Here is a 6,480-nt window from a genome sequence, read left to right on the forward strand (position 1 = left end):
ACGTTAATTAGTTAGTAGTGTGTGTGTGTGTGTGTGGNGGGGGGGGGGAGTATTTGGGTAAAGTGCAAGTTCTTAAACCCAAAAAGATAAAAAACGGATAGAAAACCGTTGATTCCGTTTTCATAAGATATGCAACAAAAAGGCATATCGTTTTCTGATTCATAAATCAGAAAATTCTGACATTTCATATTAATACGGTAATCGAATCAGATAATGCTGAATTCTTTGAGAATATTTATCCGTATAAAAGGGAATGTGAGTCGTCTACTGAAATATCTAAGCGAACTCGCGAAGAAGCAAAGGAAAGTACGTTGAATTAGAAAAATCCAAGACGTAGTAAACGTCAAAGGATAACTACTTCCTTTGGACTGGAATTTCTGACATTCTTGTTGGAAAATGAGCCTAAAATATTTAATGAAGCAATGTCTTGATCGAAAGCACAATGTTAGAAAGAGGTAGTCAATAGTAAAATAGAATCCATATTAAGTAATCATACTTGGGAAAATAGTTGATCTTCCTCCACGAAATAAACCTTTGGGTTCTAAGTGAATTTTCAGAAGGAAAATGAAATTTGATGGTACTATTGACAAATAGTAGGCAAAATTAGTTGCCAAATGGTTTAGACAATGAGAATGTCTTGACTATTCTGACATACACTCGTCGATTACGAGTATTGCGTACATATGAATGTTAGTAGCATTGGCTACAGTATACGGTCTTGAAATCCATCAAATGGATGTGAAGACGCCCTTTTTAAATTGGTATTTGGAGGAAGAAATTCACATGGAACAATCGATGGTTTGAGGTTCCTGAAAAAAGAAAAGAAGGTGTGCAGATGTGTTAAGTCTCTTTTTGGACTAAAACAAGCATCCAAATAATGACATATGAAATTTGATCACACAATGGTATCAAATGGTTTTAAAGATTAATGAATAGTAGAAAAGGCACATGAAATATTTGAAATGGGGGGCGTTTAGCTTATGCATGACACAAGCGAATGTTAGACGTAATGTCTAAATAATATAATTTTTGAACCCCACCAATTCTTAGTGGATATTAATATGATAGTTAGTGCATCATTACTTGTTCAGTCTTAGTGATGACTAGTGATGAAACTACAAAATCAAAAGTTGTTTACGTGCCTTTCCAGAAATGATTTGTTCTTTCTTGAACATTTATAATATTTTGCTCTTTTACAAAAGGGTTTCACCTGGAAGGCTATGACTTTTCATGAAAAGTATGTTGGTCTATAATGAGGTGAACCAACTGATGAATATGATCCATTGCAAGTTGGATGTTTTCATGAATGAAGGTGCTATTATTTGCATATCATATAGATGTATGAATAAATAACATACCAATGCTTGAAAATGGCGGAATGATTGCGAAATGTGTTATATATTAAAAGGTTGTGGCACAACTGATGCCAATCATTCCTGCTGTTGTTATAATATATTATTGCTACATTAAGTGTAGTCAATAATCTGATATGCAATCGAAAGTCGAGACGTATTATTCTACGACCTAAGAAAGTTTGCATTGAACTTTCATGACAATGAAATGAGGTTTGAAGTATTTGAAATATACTCCAAATTATGCTTTGCAGATCGATTCTTAACAGTCGATGGAGGAGCGATGTCTTGGAAATCGTCCAAACAAATGTACATTGAGCGCTCTATAGTGGAGGCTGAGTTTATAGCCTTAGACAAGGCCGGTGAAGAAGCTAAATGGCTTCGGAATTTCTTGGAAGATATTCCATTTTGGCCCAAACCTTTGGCACCTATATGTATACATTGTGATAGTCAAGCGGCAATAGGAAGGGCAGGGAGCGTTATGTATAACAGAAAATCTCGTCACATTTGACGGAGACACAATACCGTTAGACAACTACTCTTTAGTGGTGTTATCACGATTGACTATGTAAAGTAAAGAGATAACGTGTTAGATCCACTTACAAAAGACATATCTAGAGAGGTAGTTGAAAGATCATCGAAGCAAATGGGGTTAAGGCCTAGGACAAGTCATCATGGCGGTAACTCTACCTAGCAGACTGGAAATCCCTAGAGCTAGGTTCAATGAGATCAAACAAAGTTATGAATGACGGTTCAACATTGTCAAATAACTCAACCCATTCTCGTGATGAAGACAATGTTCAGAAATCAAGGTAAAGCGTTTAAGGCTTTTTGATGAGTCAATAAAGTTTAAAGCTTTTTAATGATTTGCTAAGTCTGGCAGGATATGACCAGATAGTGTGTCTATATGATTACACGTTCAGAAATCACCTATATGAGTGTGAAGTGTAAGCCGCTTTAAGGAGAATGAAAGTAAATGCCCATTCTCTAAGCAATCATGAAACCAGGTGGTGTTCATGGCTGAAACGAACACAACCGCGAGAACAAAAACCGGTTAAGGATTGATTGTGTGACTTATGGTTGTCTAGGTATACACCAAAGCTCGATGGTTCAAAGATATCAAATCTACCGATTGACCGAGTATATCCGACATAAGTCACTATGGAAAGTTCAAAGGGAAACCTACTTATCCAGATGCGATTAATCCTTACTTGCGAATCACACAATATTTTCATGCATATTTTTCCCATATGTCCATTCCCCATTCATGTGAGGAATTGTTGAGTTTTTATTAAGGGGTGTTAATGGTAAATGGAAGAGGCACCACTTGGATTGCACCTCTTCATCTCACCCTTTCATTGTCTATAAATTTAGAGGCTTGGCCTCATTTTTTAAATATGAAAAAAACTGAAATCTTCTCCCCTATTTTCTACATTGTTGCATTATTTTCTAAATAAACATAAGTGTCAAGTGTGAGTTGCTCCGTTTGTTGAGTTCGCTAAAGTTCTGTGATTTGTAGTGCCGCTATCACAGTAGTTATTCAGTTCTATCCTGGGAGGAATTAATCCGTATACCTTGGGCAACTGTGAGGGGATTAAATTCCTTAAGGACACATTGGGAATTCAGTGGGCTCGAAATTATTTTGCTATTTGTTTATTGAACTAACATTTGCTTGCTTCTCCAATTTTCTGATTTTGAACACAGTAATACCAACACAGATTGAAAATAATCAGATGAAAACGACCATTAACTTGGTGTATGTCCACTCCAGGTGCGCGTACACCCTTATCTAACCATACTTCAATTCATTTTTTTTTTTCATAATTAAAAGAAATTTATTACCAACTTGAAGAATTTACAGCTCACAAAAAAAAGAAGTCGTCAAAATTGAACACTAGCACTGGATCAAGAACATTAATTGAGAATAGCACAAGGAATTCAAACTAAAATGACATTCCCTGCTTGAATACACAAAATTAAATAGTTACATCAACGTCAAAGAAAGAAGAAAAAATTAAAATATGAGAAAGTGAATCACTGCCAAGGAATTGCAAGAAGCCCAAACTAAACAAAAGATTACACAAATAATTATATCGAGGGCCCAACCGGGTTCGAACCGGTGACCTCTTGATCTGCAGTCAAATGCTCTACCACTGAGCTATGGACCCTGGGTTATAACCTTTTGAAATTTTAACATAGTTATAGTAGTTAATTCAGCTTCATGATGACCTATTCCACGATTTATTATGTTAGGAACTGTCTACTTGTACTGTAAATCCACGACAATTGCGTTCAAGCCGTAATGGTTCAACAAGAACGTAGTGAGATTAATGCCTATTTAATTTGAAATGAGATATTATTTCTGAATATATGACTTGGCAAAGGACATTAGACATATGATAATTGATATATATATGTGGTGCATTTGGAGCAGACTTCAAAAGTTATTACGCATTACATGTCAGTAGGTTTCCCTAAGTTTATAGACATTGTACACGAGCTTGGGAAAGAAGCAAGTTTTTTTGTGTGAAACTTCATGTTTCCTTCTCAATGTTTGAGCTTCTTTAATTTAAGTTATTATGATGGATTTCGTAGGTAAACGTAGGGGTGTTAATGAATATTTAAAAATCGATTAAATCGACCGAATCATACCGCACCGAATTGATTTTTAGGTTTCTTTTAATAAAACTGTAGGTTTTTATGTAAATCTATAACTGTACCGATAATTAGGATAGGTCTTTTATTTTATAAAAATAAATCAAAAATATACCGAACCGTACCGAATAAATTTACATATAGAAAATATATTTATATATCAAGTTTAAAAATAATAAAGCAATAAAAATTTCTTGGGTCTTGGAATTCTGTAAATGATTACAAGCCAACAAGTAATTAAAATCAAAATCCTAATTCCCAAACCGATGATGCTATTCCTACTGAAATTAAATTAATTTCACCATATTCACTAGCAAGACCCAAAGTAATCTAGCGATTATGAGTAGCAAACTACAATGTATTGAATATGTCTCCTTTCGTATGATTTAGATTTATCATTTTGAATATTTAATCTTCTATAGACTTTATTCTTGAATCCCAGCTTGTTTAATGTCTTTCTACTCGTGTGATTTATCTTTTCTATGTCTTCGCGTAGTTTGTTTTACGCAACTGTAGAGTAGTTGATGGATCTATACTCTGGCCATCTTTCATATTTTCTTAATTCATCATCATTTAAACGGGAAAATTGTCTAGAGAATTTTGCTAAGTCCTATAAAAGTATGTATGTTATTGTATTCTACTTTTATTAGTAATTTTTGCATGACAATTAAGAAAATACCGTAACTGAACTGTACCGATACCAAGAGAAACCGATATGATTTGGACGATTTCAAAAAGTTAAATTATGGTTATACATAGTAGAATAATCGAAAAATTGGTATGGTATAAATTTGATAAAATAACCGGCCAAACCGAACTATTGACACCCCTAGGTAAACATGGAACGCTTTCGCTAGATTAAGCTATGGACTGATCCAAGCAAAGATCAGGTTGACCCAGAAGGGTGCCCCGTTCAGGTGGTCGGACGAGTGTGAGGCGAGCTTTCAGAAGCTCAAGACAGCCTTGACTATGACACCGGTGTTAGTGTTGCCCACAGGTTCAGGGCCCTATACAGTATATTGTGACGCATCTCGTATTGGACTTGGTGCTGTATTGATGCAGTGTGGCAAGGTTATTGCATATGCTTCATGACAGTTGAAGATTCACGAGAAGAATTATCTAGTTCATGACCTGGAGCTAGCAGCCAATTTTCACGCGCTGAAGTTTTGGAGGCACTATCTATATGGCATGTCGTGTGAGGTATTCACGGATCATAAGAGCTTGCAATATTTGTTCAAGCAAAAGGAGCTCAATTTGAGGCAGAGGAGGTGGTTGGAGCTATTAAAGGACTATGATATCACCATCTTGTATCATCCCGGGAAGGCCAACGTGGGGGCCGATGCTTTGAGTAGGAAGTCAGCTAGTATGGGCAGCCTTGCATATATTCCGGTGGGTGAGAGACCGCTTGCATTAGATGTTCAAGCTTTGGCCAATCAGTTCGTGAGGTTGGATGTTTCCGAGCCTAGCCGTGTTTTAGCTTGTACAGTCGCTCGGTCTTCCTTGTTCGAGCGTATCAGGGAGCGGCAGTATGATGATCCTCATTTGTTTGTCCTTAGGGACACAGTGCGGCACGGTGATGCCAAGCATGTTACGATTGGAGATGATGGGGTTTTGAGGATGCAAGGTCGTGTTTGTGTGCCTAATGTGGATTGGTTCCGTGAGTTGATTCTAGAGGAGGCCCATAGTTCCCGGTATTCTATTCATCCGGGCGTCGCTAAGATGTATCAGGACTTGCGGCAGCATTATTGGTGGAGGAGGATGAAGAAGGATATTGTTGCATATGTAGCGTTGTGTCTGAATTGTCAGCAGGTAAAGTACGAGCATCAGAGACCTGGTGGTTCGCTTCAGAAGATTGAGATTCCCGAGTGGAAGTGGGAGCGTATCACTATGGATTTCGTTGTTGGACTCCCACGAATTCAGAGGAAGTTCGATGCAGTATGGGTCACTGTGGATAGGCTGACTAATTCAGCGCATTTCATTCCTGTGGCAGTTTCCTATTCTTCGGAGCGGTTGGCTGAGATCTATATCCGGGAGATCGTTCGTCTCCATGGTGTGCCCGTGTCTATCATTTCTGATCGAGGTACGCAGTTTACCTTGCATTTTTGGATGGCAGTACAGCGTGAGTTGGGTACGCCGGTTAGGTTGAGCACAGCATTTCATCCTCAAACGGATGGACAGTCCGAGCGCACTATTCAGGTCTTGGAGGATATGCTTTGCGCCTGTGTTATTGATTTTGGAGGTTCTTGGGATCAGTTCTGGCCATTAGCCGAGTTTGCCTACAACGACAACTACCAGTCGAGCATCCAGATGTCTCCCTATAAGGCATTATATGGTAGACGGTGTCGATCACTGATTGGGTGGTTTGAGCCGGGGGAGGCTCGGTTATTTGGTACGGATTTGGTATAGGATTCCTTGGATAAGGGTAAGATCATTCAGGATAGGGTTCATACAGCTCAATCCAAGCAAAAGAGTT

At 37.8% G+C, this 6,480-nt stretch overlaps 1 non-coding gene across 1 annotated transcript; it reads right to left on the bottom strand.

Moving 5' to 3' along the window:
* Positions 1 to 3,448: 3,448 nt before the first annotated feature.
* Positions 3,449 to 3,520, bottom strand: TRNAC-GCA. The gene has a single exon. It is a non-coding gene; the product is annotated as a tRNA-Cys (tRNA).
* Positions 3,521 to 6,480: the final 2,960 nt, after the last annotated feature.

The sequence above is a fragment of the Nicotiana attenuata genome, unplaced genomic scaffold, assembly GCF_001879085.1.
Source record: "Nicotiana attenuata strain UT unplaced genomic scaffold, NIATTr2, whole genome shotgun sequence".
Lineage (NCBI taxonomy): Eukaryota > Viridiplantae > Streptophyta > Magnoliopsida > Solanales > Solanaceae > Nicotiana > Nicotiana attenuata.